The sequence below is a fragment of the Hyposmocoma kahamanoa genome, unplaced genomic scaffold (assembly GCF_003589595.1).
Source record: "Hyposmocoma kahamanoa isolate Upper Pololo Valley unplaced genomic scaffold, ASM358959v1 94, whole genome shotgun sequence".
Classification (NCBI taxonomy): domain Eukaryota; kingdom Metazoa; phylum Arthropoda; class Insecta; order Lepidoptera; family Cosmopterigidae; genus Hyposmocoma; species Hyposmocoma kahamanoa.
The window spans coordinates 894,918-912,976 of record NW_020654878.1 but is presented as its reverse complement, the minus strand read 5'-3'; the positions used below and the strand labels follow the sequence as shown (position 1 = coordinate 912,976).

Genomic DNA, 18,059 nt, shown 5'->3' with positions numbered 1-18,059 from the left:
CACGCACGCACGCACGCACGCACGCACGCACGCACGCACGCACGCACACACACGCACTCACACACACACATATACACATACATACATATAATAGATGCTCTTTGCAAAAAAGTGATTGATCACTTGCATTTACTTCGTCATTTACAACGACTTCAATCTAATTACATATATTTTTTGTATGTAGTTCTTCACATATAATACCACCACGAAGGTTGGGGGCTCAGATAGGGGCTCGATTAGGGGGTCCGGTTGGAGGTCGGTTAGGTGTCGGTAGGGGGTCGGTTAAGGTGTCGGTTTGGGGGTCGGTTAGGTGTCGGTAGGGGGTCGGTTAGGGTCCGGTTGGGGGGTCGGTTGGAGACCGGTTAAGTGGTCGGTTGGGGGTAGGTAGGGGGTCGGTTAAGGGGTCAGTTAGGGGGTCCACCCCTAAAGGGCCCCTAACCCGCCCCTGACCCACTCCCTAACCAAACCCTTAACCGACCCACTAACCGATCCCCTAACCAGCCCACTAACTGACCCCCACCGGCACCCTAAACGGCCCCCTAACCAACCCCTAACCGACCCCCTAACCGCACCCTAACCTACCCCCTATCTGACCTCCCAACCGACACCCTAAACGACCCCCCAACCGGCCCCCTAACCTACCCCCTAAACGACCCCCGAACCACCCCCAGCCGACCCCTAACCGACTCCCTAACCGACCCCTTAACTAACCTCCTAACCGACCCCCAACTGACCCCTAACCGACCCTCAACCGGCCCCCTAACCGACCCCCTAATACACCCCAAACCCATCCCCTAACCCATATTCGTGATGACACTTTTACTTGATAGTTTCGGTTTTAATTGTTAGTTTCAATTGTTTCTTAGAACAACTAATAAAATTAATCTAATTGCAATTAAAATCAATTCAATCGAAATCAGTTGCAATTGAATAGATTTTTTAATCTGATTGAAATTTAATTGATTAACGTACTTGCTTCGGCAGTACATATACTAAAATTGGAACGATACAGAGAAGATTAGCATGGCCCCTGCGCAAGGATGACAAGCAAAATCGTGAAGCGTTCCACTTTTTTTTTTGAGCCCGGTCGAACCGCGCTAAATAAACGTAATTATACGTAATCTAAAAAATAAATACAGCTATGGAATAGACGAGATACCATCCGCGCTTATAAGGGTATGTGCAGACGAATTGACGTTTCCGTTTTATACGCTTGTCAATCAGTCTTTTGCCGAGGGTGTGTTCCCGGATCTTCTTAAACAATCCCTGATAAAACCGATCCTCAAAAAAGGAAGTAAGTATGATCTGAGTAATTACAGGCCGATTGCATTATTGCCCGCGGCTTCGAAAGTATTTGAGAAGGCAATGTGTAGCCGCCTATACTCTTTCTGTGAAAAGTACAATATATTTGATGAGTCGCAGAATGGTTTTCGGAAAAATCGTTCAACTACACTTGCAACTTACAAATTTATGCAAAAGATTCTGGATACACTAAATGAAAAAAAGTATGGTATCGGTATCCTATTGGACATGTCAAAGGCATACGATAAAGTTCGGTATGATATCTTACTGGATAAACTTTACGGAATGGGTATACGAGGTGACATTCATAAATGGTTCGCATCCTATTTAGAAAACAGAATCCAGTATGTAGAAATCGAGCATTATAACTATGAGACAGGGGAAATAACTCAAGTCAGATCTGAGCCCCAAAACATGAACAATTCGATACCACAAGGAAGCGTCATTGGGTGCATACTATTCCTGACTTATATAAATGACCTCCCAAAAGTAATAAACGATTCATGTGTTCTTTTCGCTGACGACATCTCAATATTAACCTCTTGTAAAAATAGTGACCACTTAAATCAAACCCTTCATAATACACTAACTACAATTGTAACATGGATGAATGATCACAATTTAGAAATTAACTTCACAAAAACCAAAATTATAGAATTTAGACCCTATCAAAAACCATCACTAAATATTAATTTTTCGTATAACCAAGTACAAATAGAAACCGTCAATACATTTAATTTACTCGGAATAGATATCGATACAAATATAAATTGGAAGCAGCATGTACAAAAAATCACAAAAAAGCTATCTAGTTTTACTTACGCCTTAAAAGAAATAAAGAAGTCAACAAATTTACAAACTGCCCTAAGTGCTTACTATGCGTACGCTTATGCATGGCTATCATACGGCATCATATTGTGGGGCAATAGTACAACTGTAAATGACCTCTTTATTAAACAAAAAAACTGCGTAAGAATACTAGCAAATATATCAAGAACAGAGAGCTGTGAACCATTCTTTAGAAAATACAAAATCTTAACCCTAACATCAATTTACATTTTGGAAGTTTGTAAATTTATAAAAAAGTACCCACAATTTTACACTAAACTGCGAGACGAACCAAAACACCATCCCACAAGATACGGAAATAATCTTGTAACACCGTTCTCAAAATTGGAAATGCATATATCGAGCCCATATTCAATGTCGATAAAAATATACAACAAACTACCGGAGCATATAAAGCAAGAAAATAAAACAAGTATTTTCATAAATAACTTAAAAAACATTCTTTCTAATAAAACTTACTACACAGTGCAACAATATCTTGATGATAAATTGCTATAGCGTTGATCTGCCTCATTCCTATTTTGCTGTCCATTATTATCATATCCATATTACAGGATTCATATGTCTTTCATTGTACCTATGTGAATAAATAAATAAAATGAAGTAGATAACATGTTATATAATGGAGTAAATGCAATGTTATTATGGTCGAATTAAAACTAGTATAACACATAATTGTACAATTAATAATATGTTTATATATATGATAAGAAATATAATAAGAAATTTTGTAATAATAATTATTGCTAAGGCTTGAAATGTAATTAAACCATATTATAAGTTTTTATATTGCTATACCCTTACAGTATATTACATGTATACGTAATATAGTGTAAAATTTGTATTATTTATATTATGTAAACTGCAATAAATGTATTATCATTATCAATGCCCAACACTGATATAAATCTATGCACGTCACAAAATAGGCTGTACATTGAAAAGAAAAAAGTATTTTGTTGAAATGTATTTTGCAACGAAAGTATTTGAAATACAAATTACAAAATACATTACGGTCAGGTATTTGAAATACCAATTACAAAATACATTTTTAGGGAGTAATTGAAATACAAATACAAAATACGTATTTGTATTTTAAATACGTATTTCAAATACAAGTAATTCAAATACTGCCCAGCCCTGCCAGGAGGTGCCCTCCATGCCGGTTGTTGCAATAATCGTTCGGTACCCAGAATCAAAGGATCTTTTCCACGAGGCTGACACTGTCAATGATAGGCCTATCTGGCCTATCGTCTTGTACGGATGCGAAACGTGGACATTAAAAGAGGGCACTACAAAGCGTTTACAGGCATTTGAGATGTGGTGTTATCGTCGCATGTTGCGCATTAGCTGGACACAGAAGGTCCGAAATGAAACAGTGCTTCAGCGAGTACATATGACCCCGAAACTGATCCCATCTATCAAAAGGCGCAAGATAGAATATCTCGGGCACCTGCTCAGGCACGATATTTATAGGCTGCTGCAATTAATAATGATGGGTAAAGTGCAGGGAAAGAGACGCGCAGGCCGTAGGAAAAAATCGTGGCTGCGAAACATCCGGGAGTGGACCGGCATTACCTCGGTCGAACAGCTGTTCCGGTTGGCTGCTAACCGAGACGAATACAAGAAGCTAACGGCCAACCTTCAGGATTGAAGAGGCACCTCAAGAAGAAGAAGACACTGTCAACATTATTCCTCAAAATATCTAGAACAAATTTTATTAAGGTCAAATTCCTACGCAATTCCAGGGACTGATTTGTTGTTCGATTATTTAACTTGTAAGTCAGATGGACATAGAGATAAGGTGTTCTAATAAGTTTTTGTAGAAATCTATACAGTCCACTTTCCTAAGTTCCAATAAACCGGAAGATTTACGTTATACGAAGTTTTATTGAAGAAAAGAAGAAGACCGAAGCAAGTCTGGTCCGATTTAAGGCGGATACAGCTGGGGTCCAACAGTGATACTATTTACGGCATTTAGTCAAGAGAGGGGCAATATGTACAAGAAATAATAGACGAATATTTAGATCCTGTTCCCTTTACATCACAGTTTTCCAAAGTGGTACCTACCGCCCCCCAGTGGGCGGCTTCGGTTGTTTCATCGGCAAAGTTTGAGAACCTGTGCTTTAGATCAACGATGACGCATAAATGGTTTGGCAATATGACAATTTTATGAAAGAACGCGTTGGCTTTGGTTAGGGCCAAGCACCAGAGAAAAAATAAAGAAGCATTAAACGAAGTTACACTTTTTATTTTTTATGATACCTTGTGACGCGTCAAACGGGACGAACAAGTCGTGCGCCTGATGATAAGCGACATGCCTATCCATAACAGTTGCAGTGCCACGAGCTTTAAATCGCAAAGATCTGAGGGGCATTGCTACTGCACCCGTCACCCTGAGACATAAGTTGAAAAGTCTCATGTAGCACCTCAACCCTCCAAAACCAAATCGCATTATTAGTGGCGGCAGAAATAGGTAAGGTGGCAGTGCTTTCCTGGACGTACTCTTTCACACGGAGTTCTACTGCTACTGTTGTTCTTCTCATTTGTTTGGTTTGTCTAAACGAAGATTGATCTAAGAATAACGTCGCACGTAGCTTCCAATTGTTTTGTCAGTGCTTCCAGCAGTACTAAAAAATTGTAGTGTTGCCTCCAGTACAAATGCAAAAAAGGTACTGCGTGATACAAAAAGTACTGTTGACCCTGACCCTTGTGCCATTACCGGGTGATTCTCTCCCATTTTTAAATTCAAAATTAATTTTTTAGGCCTTGAGAGAGGCGAGAATCTAAAATGGAAGTCCAAAATATCTCCGGTCCCGGGTTCGATTCCCGAGCCGGGAGAAATATTTGTACGAACTATATTTATTTCTCTCGTGAGTTTGGGTGTAATTTGTGGTTGTCTACCTATGTGTGTGTCCATGGCACCCGTGATACAGGGCGTCCCTAGTGCAGGGCTATGAGTGTGTGTGTTATTTAAAATCATCATAATAATAATTATTAATTATCTTAACACAGAGGAACCGGTCCTATATTAAATAAAGGCGTCCGGTTAAAGCCGGATATAGTTAGGCCTTTGAATCCGGCTAAATAAGACGGTGTCCTCTTGTCCAGCTGCTGTTGAGCTTTTCATATTTGATCAAATTTTATTTTGTTTCTTTTAATATTGCGATGTATAGCCATTCCATTTCCATAGAGAGAAGAATTCTATTCTATTATTATTTCATTAGAATTTAAGATGATCGAATGATTAAAAAAAGCTTGGTTTACATTAAATAAAATCCTTAGAAATGTAGTGTCCGGCCTTTTTACCCTAAAGGTGGTTCTCCACGGGCGAGGCGAGACGAGACGAAGCGAGACGACGATTTAAATTTGTATGACAAAATTTCAAGCTCATCTCTCTTAGCTTTCTCTCCTTATCCATCTTTGGTGGAAATGGTCTGGATTGACGAGGATGGGAAAGGCTAGAATTGAAATATTCGTTGATGTAATATTGAACCGTACTGCCTGCCTACGTATGGCTTTAGATACCGCACCACGCCCTGCACATTGCCGGTCACATTGACTGAATGACAACAATGCTGCCGGCGAGCCGTTTTCACGCGAAGACGGCTTTGATATTTGAATATAGTTTCCATTTTTTCACTACGAAACTTGTACGTTAATATAAAACATTATTTTACGTTACTATTTATAGTCGTGAATTGTGCTGTGTACGGCTGTTTATCATCATTCTCCGAAAGATGAAACGAAGTAAGTACGTAAAAAAACTTATGTCTGAGATTCATTCAGTTGTTGTTTTCTTCATTTATTTACTGCAGAGTAATATATGTATGTATAAAAATACAGATTTATTATATCAATGTAATGAGGCGCCATGACTTCGTGAGCTAGTAGACAAGGGGACTCGAGTTTTCAATTCATATTGCCGATAAATATTACGTAAGTAGGGAATATCCTAACTATTAACTAAGTAATGATGATCAACTTGGACACGCAATTTCAAATACCTTGGTTACCTTATTTAAAAGTACATGTCCAAAATATAACATTTTAAGTGCTTATAATATATTTTTTAAATAAATCTTCATTATTACTCTAGTTAGTGAGATGTGAAAATATGATATTATATTGATATAAATACATAATAGACATGTGTAATTATTAGGACTCTGGATTCTATCAATAGAATCATAAACAATAGATTCGCGTTCGCATTTTCGCTATTTTGCCGCTCTGATCACGTAACGTAATAGTGCATGAAAGTGACGGGTAACCCTGCCACTGCACGCACACATTTGCGCGTGTGCAGATAGTGCCTTGCTGTATATAATAGTAGTAGGTTTCGACTGTTGTATAGAGTGTCCGGGGTGTGGCGCGGGCTCGCGCGATCTTGCGATGGCTATTAAGATCAATCGCGAGATTGTAGGATACGTACGATTTGAGATATAAAATAAGATGGTTTCATCTGATTCTTCATGACATGTCACTTCAGCCGCGTATTTATCGTTAGATGAACTAAACAGCACTGAATCTTCTCTATCCTTAATCACAGCGTGAGCTCTCGCGAGTTATGAATTTTTGGTGGAAATAGGCCGACGAGATGTCAATTCTCGTCTCATCTCGTCTCGCCTCGCCGGTAGAAAACCACCTTAATGTCGGGCTAAACTGGCTGTCAACTCTGCTTGTATTACAGCTCCAGGCGCTTACACTCTCAGAATAGTAATAAAAAATAATCAACTGTTAGTGTTGAGTTGCTGATAGTGTGGATCAGTTAAATTTATTTTTTTTCTAACAATAATATCAAAAAAGAGTTCCATCCATAAACAATATTATAGGTTTATGTAACTGAATGTGAAACTATTATCGCAAACTAAATCAAAACAATGAAAAATATTACAAGGAAAACCAACCCGTTTAGTATTTTTCCGTACTTTAGAAGTTGAAGGCGTAGTTAAATAAAAGAAACGTGTCTTTAGAACTATTGTAACTAATCATCAAGTGAGGGACAATTTATCAAAGTTTGAGTGCTTATACAAACTGCACAAAGTTAGTTAGTCGAGAGTTGAGTAATATGAAATAAACAAACTGGAGGGTTATGCACAGTTTAATTAACACACAAAGATGTTAACTATTTGAAAAGAACAACCTGTCACAGATTTATTATTATTATTATGTTAATAACTTAAGCAGATACTGCTTAAAATGAAAATGGAAATGAAGGTAGGCATTATATTTTGAATAGATTTGTTAAGGTAATGTACCTAAATACTTCTAAACCAACGAATATATAACCAGAAATAGAGACTAAATAAGGGCCATCTATCCCTGGCAACTCATCAGTGAGTTGCCAGGGATTTTTGGATATTTTATTATTATATTTTATTTGGATATTGGGATTGCCTGAGCAAATGGGCCTTATGTCACTTTTAATATGAACTCTTGTTTGCGCTGAAATCACAAATTAGAAAGCTGAAATAGGACAGCGCCAACAACTGACCTGTGTGTACGTCACCGTATAATATTCCAAAAATATTCTGTATTTATTGTAATAGAGATAATATCTCTCTAACAATTGGGGCTGTTCCTTTCAGTGGTGTGGGAAAAACAGTAAAACATCTAATTACAAAACAAACGGAATCAAATTTCATCGGTACTTAAATATTAAATGTGCAATATAGCAATTTTCGTCTATTATAGCAAAGCTCTAGTTAAACTGGTGGATTTCAAGTGAAACAATTGACGACACTCGTCAATTGTTTCGAATTCGGGCTGGCCAATCGGAGCGCAGTTGTCACTGTAATGATTTCGCAGAATAGTTTTCAAACAAATTTGTCTCTATTTCTGGTTATATACTCGATGTTTTGAACAAACGATATTTAAATAATTGTGGCCGGTGTAACTGAGTTTAAAAAACATATATAGATATTACAGGCCTTCATTAATAATAATAAACAGCTCGTTGTGTCAGTTGAGGTGTCGTTCAGATCTCAAGTCTCAAAAAACATCTTAATTATTTCAGTGCCACGGGTTGGAATCCTCGTGGATTGTGTATTTGTGATTGTTTGTGTGATATATCTCTCTACTGATGATGGGAAACATCATGGTGGAACTTGCACATCAAAGAAGGTTGACGACCTCGGTTGCGGCGGTCTCGGGTTCGATTCCCGGCAGTACTTCCTTGAATTAACTCCTTCACTAGGCTACTGCTATTGAAACTTAAATTAATAATAATAGTTCAAATTAATAATATAGCGTAACTGGGTAACGAAGTATTTTCATGGATTTCGCATAGATGGCGCTACGGCTAAAAAGTCGTTGAAAACCAAATACAAAGATCCGGCAACAACGACATAGAAAAATTCATGAGGTCAAGAAGGAATTTTTGTATTAATAATTGTAACAAAGTAGTGTAGTAATTTTACATAAAATATTTGAAAATCATTTCAATACAAATCTATTTTTTTTATGACTATTACATAGGACGCGCAATAAGTTTCCGGAATTGGCCACTTACATAAACAATATTTAAAAAGTAATTACAACATTTGAAAACGGAACTTGGTTGTAGATACAGTTTGTCTCATCTGACTGTCACTTGTTTTTACATTGTGGCGTCATTTTGGAAATTGGTTGTCTACATCACCATGGATTTAACTCGTGAAAATTTTCGTAGTAGGATTTTCTACTTTAAGTGTAATTTAACAGCCCAGCGGAGCTTCGCTCGGCTTCAAACTGCTTTTGGCGATGAAGCACCACGCAAGACGCTATTTATAGCTGGTTTGAAGAGTGTTACTATTAATAAAAATTACTTTTTCTATTATAGGACTTCCTCTCTTTAGTCTTTTATTATTTTCTCACATTGTTTGAGAAAAATTCTATACATGCCTCAGCGGGAACGGGGATATTAATACAAGGCCCGCTGGCGCTCGTCCTTCTAACTCATACTTATCCAGCAATCCTTTACTTCCCGGCCTCTGCAATAATGTACTATAAAAAGAACCATTGGAAAACATCTAAGTTTCCAGCTGCATTGGGCCAGCGACCTGCCAGACATCTCTACATTTTGTTACATTCGTGTATAGAAGTGTCGATTCTAGCTGCGTTTATATTTTTAACGGTTTGTTTTTGAATTGCTGAAAACAAACAGGTTTCAGTCAAACGGAGGTATGTTTAATGATCGGACTATTGTTATGTTCGCGATATACTAAAGCGTCAAGGGCGTGTCTGGTTTTACAAGGTAGAGTTCTGCCTTTTACTTTTTTTATAAAAAATAAGTGCGCATTTGACTTCCAGCTGATGGAAAGAGGTCGATGATGTAGCATGCACACCTAACTAATGCCTATTCACTCTCGCCTTGAAAAGGTCTAACTAAGTTATAACATTCAGGGAACAAGTTTGCAGGCAGGGAATTCCACTCCATAGCCGTTCACCATAAAAATGTGAAAGGGAAACGCTTCGTGCGAATCCGGGGAATATCCACAACATAGGGGTGGAATCCCTGTCTACGCCTTGTTCCCCGGTGATGTAAAGGGGAAGGCGGTTTCTAAGGATTGCGAGAATTATTACATATAAGTAAATAAATTATTAGGGTCAGGAGGTTAAACAAATTAGTTTTTTAAAAGCTCCTTGTGAAAGAATTCGTCCAGGGAAGTACTGCGACCTGACCTGTTTCTGCCGCCACACAGTAAAGTGAGCATTACGGCATGCAGCCAAAATGTAAAATTAAAATTACTTAGACGTAAAATAAATAATTTCCAAATTCAAAAAGTTCTGCAGAATTTGAATTCGCAAAATAAATTTTCGAAAATATAGTCAAATTGCAAATGCTTAGTTTGTTTATACTTCAAGTATATGCAAAATATACGTTCAGATTTTTCAAGCATAAAAAATCTTTTTGCTTAATCTTGATGTAAAAAACCCAATGGGCGATAATGTAAAGAAAATGCCTGTGGGCATTATTTAGGACATTACGATCAACTTTGCCTGCATATCACGATACTGTTTACGAGCAAGTGTAATGGAAAATAAATTACTTGTTGATTGTGAAAGTGATCACAAAACTATAATATCCCCGAAAAAAAATATACAAGACTTTATAGATCGTCTTGCCGTACACCGCACGGACTAGAAACTGGGAAGTAGCCCAGAGTGAATTACGTTACTCTGGTACTCGTTGTACTAGGTAATTACGTAGTTTGAGACCTGGGTCCCATATCTGCTATTTTGTTTGAAACTACAAGTCATCGTAATTCTAAGTAATTCTAAGATAAGTTGCAATTTTTTAAAATAATAATAACGCACACACTCAACATAGCCCCGCACTAGGGAAAACCCTGTGTCGCGGGTGCCATGGACACACACATAGAAAACCACAAATTACACCCAAACTCACGAGAGAAATAAATATAGGCCATACAAATATTCCTCCCGACCCGGGAATCGAATCTGGGACCTCTGCTTGGCAGTCCGGCGTGGTAACCGTTCGGCCACAGAGGCAGTTATTATGACAATATTTGTTATTCTGCTAAAGTTTCATTGGCTGTTGACTCTCAAAAGAGTGTCAGTGGAATGGCAGTGATAGTATTCATTCATTCAATAAACTAATAATCGATGTTGTCTTACTAAAACTACAATAGAAATTAGTATGCCTATCTTAATTTTTATCTCGTTTAATTAATTTAGTCTTCAAATTAATCATAACATATTAGTAGATTACGCTAGAGACGTGCCATCGACAAGCCATTGAAGAGCAAAATATGAAAACATTGCAATGGCAGTTGAATATTAGGTCGATGGCTAGGCAATAAGACACTATACTTTTAGACTTTTAGCTAAATACCAAACGTACATAATAATTTATTCTATAGATAATTTTTTTACACTTGAAAACGTCATTTTTTAAGCTACTGCTCGTTCACGACGTTGACCTCCCTGAGAAGAACGAGCAAGAAACTCTAGGGATTGCTCTTTTCAAATAAACTTAAATGCTATGGAAATACACTTTGAATCATAATTGTGTGGAATCTAGACTCTTGTTGTCTTTCCATACGTCTTGCTCTAACACATTCTTCAATTTTGTAACATGACATTTTCACTTAAAATACTTGTAATGTAATTTTTAAACTTGGGAAATGATAATTTTAATATATTCTCTGGAATCTTATTGTAAAAACCTTCTGTATAAAAGAATTATCTTTTAAAATTACCTTAATTAAACGAAATCAATGGTACAATGAGTTGGACTTAGTTCTAAGGTTAATATTACGGATATCTTCTTTCTTAATGAAATTATGTATATTTTTACGGGCATACAAAATATCTGAGTAAATGTACTGCGATGCCATAGTCATGATACCGGTCTCCTTAAACTTTTCTCTGAGTGAAACCCGAGAACCTAAATGGAACGCTGAACGAATCGCTCGTTTTTGCAACTCAAATATGGTTTTGTATATCTGCCGCTTTACCCACACAAAATGAAGTAGTCTAGCAGTAGAGTCATCGGTAAGCTCAAGTGTTCTACGGACTGCGTATGCAGCAGAGCTTAATCTGCTGGAAAAGGAAGATATATGCGGAAACCATTGACGTTTACTATCTAAGGTCACTCCCAAAAAGGCTATCAACACACAACAGAGATTATTTAAAATTAGCGAACTTGATGCCCAGGCAATTGGTGTGGTTATTTGGCACATTATTGTTATTAGTATGTAACGATAATAGAACGACTACTGCAAAAAATTTTCAATTTGAAACGGAACCCCAACAATTGTTTATAATTGTAAATACGCTATTTCGGGATTGAGAAAAACCAGAGTAACGGAGTACACATTTGTTTGATTCTTTGTTATCTGCGTTGGTTCAAGACAATAACAAAATACGGAACTTCCCTCTATTTCCAGGCAACAGTAACGGAATTATTTATTATTAATTTTAGTAAGAATTCACCTTTTTGTACGGTCAAAAAACAACTGTTACCGATCGTGTAGCTAAATAAGGATATAGTTTTCATTAAAGGTATGTCTACAATTAATTTCGTTGGTGTAATTCCAATGTCATTTTCATTAGCTTCGCCGCTATCGACGGATTGTGCTCGGACACCGTGCAAATCAACGCCGGCGTTCCGCAAGGATCTGTGCTATTACCAACTCTGTTCATCCTGCTTATCAATGATAATGTTATCAACGAGTAGCATTCATTGCTATGCGGATGACAGTACCGGTGATGCCTATTATACAGGTCGCACAAATTCGCCCTCAGCAATTTGAACAAAAAAAAAATTGCATCAGCAAGTGGAACAAAACAAACTGTAACTTGTGTCCAAAATCGAGACTTCTTTGGAGCAGGTTTCAGAATGGGGCCGACAGAATCTAGTACAATTTAACCCCGCAAAGACACAAGTGTGCGCGTTTACCACTAAAAAATCCCCTACGTAACAGCGCCAAAGTTCCAGAACACTGCCCTTACTTGCTCAAAGAGTATTGGGACACTTGGAGTCGACATCACGAACGAAGTCCAGTTCCGGAGTCACTTGGAGAGCAATGCCAAACTGGCTTCAAAAAAGCTCAGAGTGCTCAATAGAGCGAAGCAGTACTTCTCTCCAGGTCACCGACTTTTGTTACATAAAACACAAGTACGGCTCCATATGGAAAATTGCTCACATCTCTGGGCAGGAGCTCCCAAATACCAGCTTGATCCACTTGACTCCATCCAACGTAGGGCTGTTCGTATTAACGCTGAACCCAAACTCACCGACGGTATGGAACCCCTTAGCCTACGGAGAGACGTTGGCTCTCTGTGTATGTTCTACCGTCTTTATAATGGCTCTGAGGAACTTTTCGAACTGGTGCCACCGTCTCGTTTCTACCATCGCACCTCCCGCCAAAGAAGTAGAGCTATCCCCACATCTTAGATGCCTGGTATTCAAAGACCACGCGGGCATCTCGTTCGTTCCTTCCTCGAACCTGCCAGATGTGGAATGATCTTCCTCCTGAAGAATTTTCTTTGCGCTATGATATGGGGTTCTTCAAAAAGCGCGTGCTCTCAAAGGCTGGCAATGCACAGGCAGCTCGTCTGATGTTGCAAATATCCATGAGCGACGATGACCACCTCCTATCAAGTGGCTCGTCTACTCGTTTGCCTCCTTCTTTACATAAAAAAAAGAATGCTTAATGCGAAATAATTGATAAACCGAAAGTAAAAAACCGTGAAAATTAATACATGCAGACGTTACTTCTGGGAAGTACTGACACCTTACCTATTTCTGCCGCCAAGCATTGCTGTGTTCCGGTTTTGACGGGTAAGGTTGCTGGTGAAATTACAGGCACATGGGACTTATTAACTTATGTCTCAGGGTGAAGGGCGCAGTGATAGTGCCCCTCAGATTTAAAGGTCTGTGATTCAAAATTCGTATGTGAATTAGTAAGTCCTGTCAATAATTTTAAAAGTGGAGATTGTTATTTGGGTCAATTTTAATGATAACAATTGCAAAAAAAAGTATCAAAATAATTGTAATAATTTGAACAACGTTAACTTAAAAATATACAAATGTCCAAAATTAGACGATGAAATTAATGAATTCTCATTTAAATATTCGGGCACTGTATATTACATTAGTCAATATATTGTTTTTGATTGTTTATAAATAGCAAAGGTTTTTCACAGACCGTAGTACTTTCGGTAAATTATTGTAATTGTTTTTAAATATTATAATTTGCGCCATTATAAAAATGCCATTGTAAGCAAAAATATAACGATTTTTTTTTCATTTTTAATCATTTCGGAATGTCTGCAGGAGGTGTCATCCACTTTACGTGTTTTTTTACTGCTGTAGTTTTTCTCTTTGGTCGTAAGAATATTTACTAAAGTCGCTAGGTAGCTATTTGTAAATTGCATGTTAACCAAAATTACGTATAAGTACATGCCACCCCTTCAGGGATTTTCCACTCATGGTTGTGGAAAACCCATGGCGGCGCCAGGCTTAATACAATATAACTTGGCGTTTATATTGTTATCAAAGGTCCTAATTTAATATTTATGTAATCATTTAATACGTAAAAATTCGTTTGTAGTAACAGTACTGATTACCGATACCATTATCTATCGACTGATGAAGAAGGAGTTTTGGCCGATGGGTGTTGTCTACCTGTCTATTCCTAAATCGTCTACCGATACTATATTACGCCATACGTCGCCAACAAATGCAATTCATGTAAATTAGTTATTTAGTTTTTATATTATGTTTATATTTTCATATTTAATTCTTTGGAGCCGCCGGTAGGAAGAGTCCTACGTGTGCACTTCCTGTACTGCTTAACGGTTCTCCGTTAAAAAGGGTTAGCCACTTTAAATACTTGGGACACTATGTTACCGACGACATCAAGGATGACCTGGATATACAGCGCGAACGGAGAGCACTCTCGGTGAGAGCAAACATGCTTGCCCGCAGGTTCGCCAGATGTACGGCAGCAGTTAAGAAAACATTGTTTCAAGCATACTGCACACCAATGTACACTAGCGCTCTGTGGAAGAGTTACACTCAGTGCTCTCGGAATGCTCTGTGCGTGCAATACAACAACGCCTTCAGGACGCTGTTGGGGCTGTCACGTTTCTGCAGTGCCTCAGCCATGTTCACTGACGCGCGCGTAGATAGTTTTACGGCTGTTGTACGTTAAAAGTCGGCGTCGCTACTAAAGAGAATACGTGACAGCCCCAATAGCCTCCTGAAGACAGTTGCTGACAGGAATGAGTGCCCAATTATGCGGCACTTAATACGTAATACACAATCTCTGGTAAAATATAAGTACTAATATAGTTTTAAGTCTGTACCTACTAACATATGATTGGATCTCAGTTGTCTCAATAAATAAAATTTTATTATTATTATTAATTACATGAATATTACTTTTAAACCGACTTCAAAAAAAGGAGGAGGTTCTCAATCCGTCTATATTATTTTTTCTCTTTTTGTATGTAACGCTATTATTCAGGCATTTGTGAAACGATTTTGATGATTCTTGTTTTGCTAAAAAGAGGGTACCACAGTAGTGGTTACATTTAAATTTGAAGAAAATATTCCATCTCTAAGGGTGGCAAACTAGGGGATGAGCGACTTTTAAGGTCGGTTTTTTAGTACTCTATAGTGAGATTATTAAAGTATATATTCATAGCTGCCTGATTTAAATAAATAAATAAAACCTTTGGTCACTTTTGTCCCAGGCATGAATGAAACCAAGAGGTGGGGTACAACCCTTTATTTTCGCTCTAATTCTTCGATTTATATAGACACCTTGACAAAATTCTAGCATTTTTTTAGCATGTGACCAAATGACGGGACGAACAAGTCGTGCGTCTGTTGGTAAGCGACACGCCTGTCCATAACAGTTATAGTGCCACTCAGAGCTTTGAATTGTACACTGTCACTGCGCCCGTCACATAAGTTGACAAGTCCCACGTGCCTGTAGTTTCACCAGCGCCCTTACCCTTCAGTAAACCGCAGTAATGCGCCCATTACGGCTTGGCGGCAGAAATAGATAAGGTAGCAGTACTTTCCTGGACGAACTCTTTCACAAGGACCTCTACTGCTACTTAAGTTTATTTCTTTTGCAAATACAATCGAAGTTCTTTAAATTTCCTCAAGGATAAAGCAAAACTGTTAAAGTAGACCAAATAGAACAAACGCATACAAACTGTGAACTAAATTTATTCGTATTTATACGGATCAAAGAGTTTTCATTTTATTGCTTCTTTTGAAATTCACGAAGTGTAATTTTCGCTTGACGTGTTTGTTTGCAAAACCATTATTCAATTGCAACGACGACAACGCTTTCACTTTTTTTCTATTAATAAATCATATCTTTAGTGTAAAAAGGCCATATCTACAAAATAACAAGTTTTCAGAAGGGAGTTTTAAAGATTCTACTAGCGAAATTAGTCGAAAACTTTTTTATGCTTAAATAGGAAAGTTTTAAAATTTGATATACATATACCACGTTTCATGTAGTTTGTATTATTTTTATGATCTTAATACTATTAAATAGTATTTTCGTTGCTTAAAGTCCAATACCGTGTTTAGGCCCACATTAGGCGCAACCATTAAATAAAGATTATATTTTATTAACAACCCATCCACGACGACACACTCAAACGAAAACCGAAAGTGTACCTACTTTGCGTGCCCAATGTAAGCTATAAACGCTTAGTTGCCGCTGCTACGCCCCAGAACGCGCCCGGCCGTTATCATAGTTCAACATCATCAGTTGAAAACGCAAAAAGTGCGTAATTAAACCTTTAGAAACTGCAAAAACACCACAGCTGCGAGAAAATAAACACACAGGGACGTCTCTTTCCATAGTTATGTAATTTTGTAATCAGAATATGCATAATTTATTTTAAAATATATTATTTTTAATGAATTTTGAGAAAACAAATATGCTAACGACTGTACGCCGTGTCATTCGTAATACTTTACGGCTTTTACTTGTAGCCCCTCTTTAGTAGGCCATGAATATGAACCGTGCTATACTTTCGTATATTCCATTCAGTATCGTGGGATGTTCTCTTCATGTAACACAGTTCTAGATTCTGATCGATTTAGGAAACAAAGCGATCATTCTTAAAACCCTAGAAAATGTTATAGAAATATCATTTAACTTTGTTGTTGTTTTTTTTAACACGTATTAATAAAGGACTTATTTATCTTATTCTGGTATTATTTTACTATACTAATATTTTTTATAGTACTTGAAAAATCATTATTCTAAATAAGTGCCGAAGTAGGTTTTCCATCACTAATCGCTTGAAGCGTCATAGGAGGTTCAAAAAATGTATTACGCTTGGGTTTTCATGCAGATCGCAGTACTTGCGGTGTCTATTTAGATATGACTGAGAGGTACTTACTTTTTTTTCTACTACTAGATTCATCAAAGATACTTACTTCGTCAGAGTTGACTTTTATTGACACTTAAGAAGTCGTTTTGTGTCGTTAACTGATAATTAAAATGGCATTGCAAAATGATCAAAATGATACCGCCGAGAACGGAATGGACAACGTTTGATGAATTACACCTTTAGGGGCGGTCCTATTTACCACCAGGATTTTACGTGTTCACTAAATTTCCTGTAAAACTTTGCCCACCGGGTACTATTAACGCATTTTGTTCGCACTTCACAAACTCGCGAAAAATTCTATGAAAGAAAATATAGCTGTTGCATCAAACGTATTCGAAAAGTGACTGAGTCTTTCTTTTTTAAACCCTAGCCCTTTTTCTTAGTTTATTTAGACTCAGGAAATCAATTAAACGTTATAGAAGCGATCACTTCTCGACTACAAAATCTAGTCACATTGAACATACATTTTAAACATAAATTAATTTTAAAACTCCGTTGTAACTTAGTTGTCACACTTTTGATCACTGTCAATTGATATACGGTACAAAATAATTACATGATTTACACAGGTTTACTCGGAACTACTTATGGCAAGACTACTAAATAATTTGCACATTTGTATTTGTTTAAAATATGCACAATTTAAGTTGAATAATTATTAAATTAATTCACAATTATCCTCATCATTTACTAACAGGTTCCTTATCACGCGGAATGGCTTCTTTTTAACCATCATCAGTGCAAACCGGTGGGGAGTCACAGGATGTCAAATTTATCAATTAATATTTTATGCTGTTTCAATGCGAATAAGGTATAAATTGCTATGCTCTTGAGATCGATATCGAAGCATCGCGGCGAAAGTCTCTCTGCACCTCAGAGTATTGAAATTGACTATAACCTGGTATGCGCAGGCTCTTACTGTCCCGATATTTTGGAACAGTTACACAGTCACGAGTTGACTGGCCAACGGCAGTTGACAGTATTAACAATAATATACCTGCCTACCCTCTTTAGCTGTCCTTGCC

General features: G+C 37.5%; 1 protein-coding gene and 1 non-coding gene across 2 annotated transcripts in view; one reads left to right on the top strand and one right to left on the bottom strand.

The window, feature by feature from the left end:
- Positions 1-18,059, bottom strand: part of LOC113237847 (synaptic vesicle glycoprotein 2B-like) — a 74,846-nt gene that overhangs the window by 19,362 nt on the left and 37,425 nt on the right. The gene's annotated exons all lie outside the window — the stretch shown is intronic.
- LOC113238033 lies at positions 969-1,075 on the top strand. Its single transcript, XR_003311078.1, has one exon. It is a non-coding gene; the product is annotated as a U6 spliceosomal RNA (small nuclear RNA).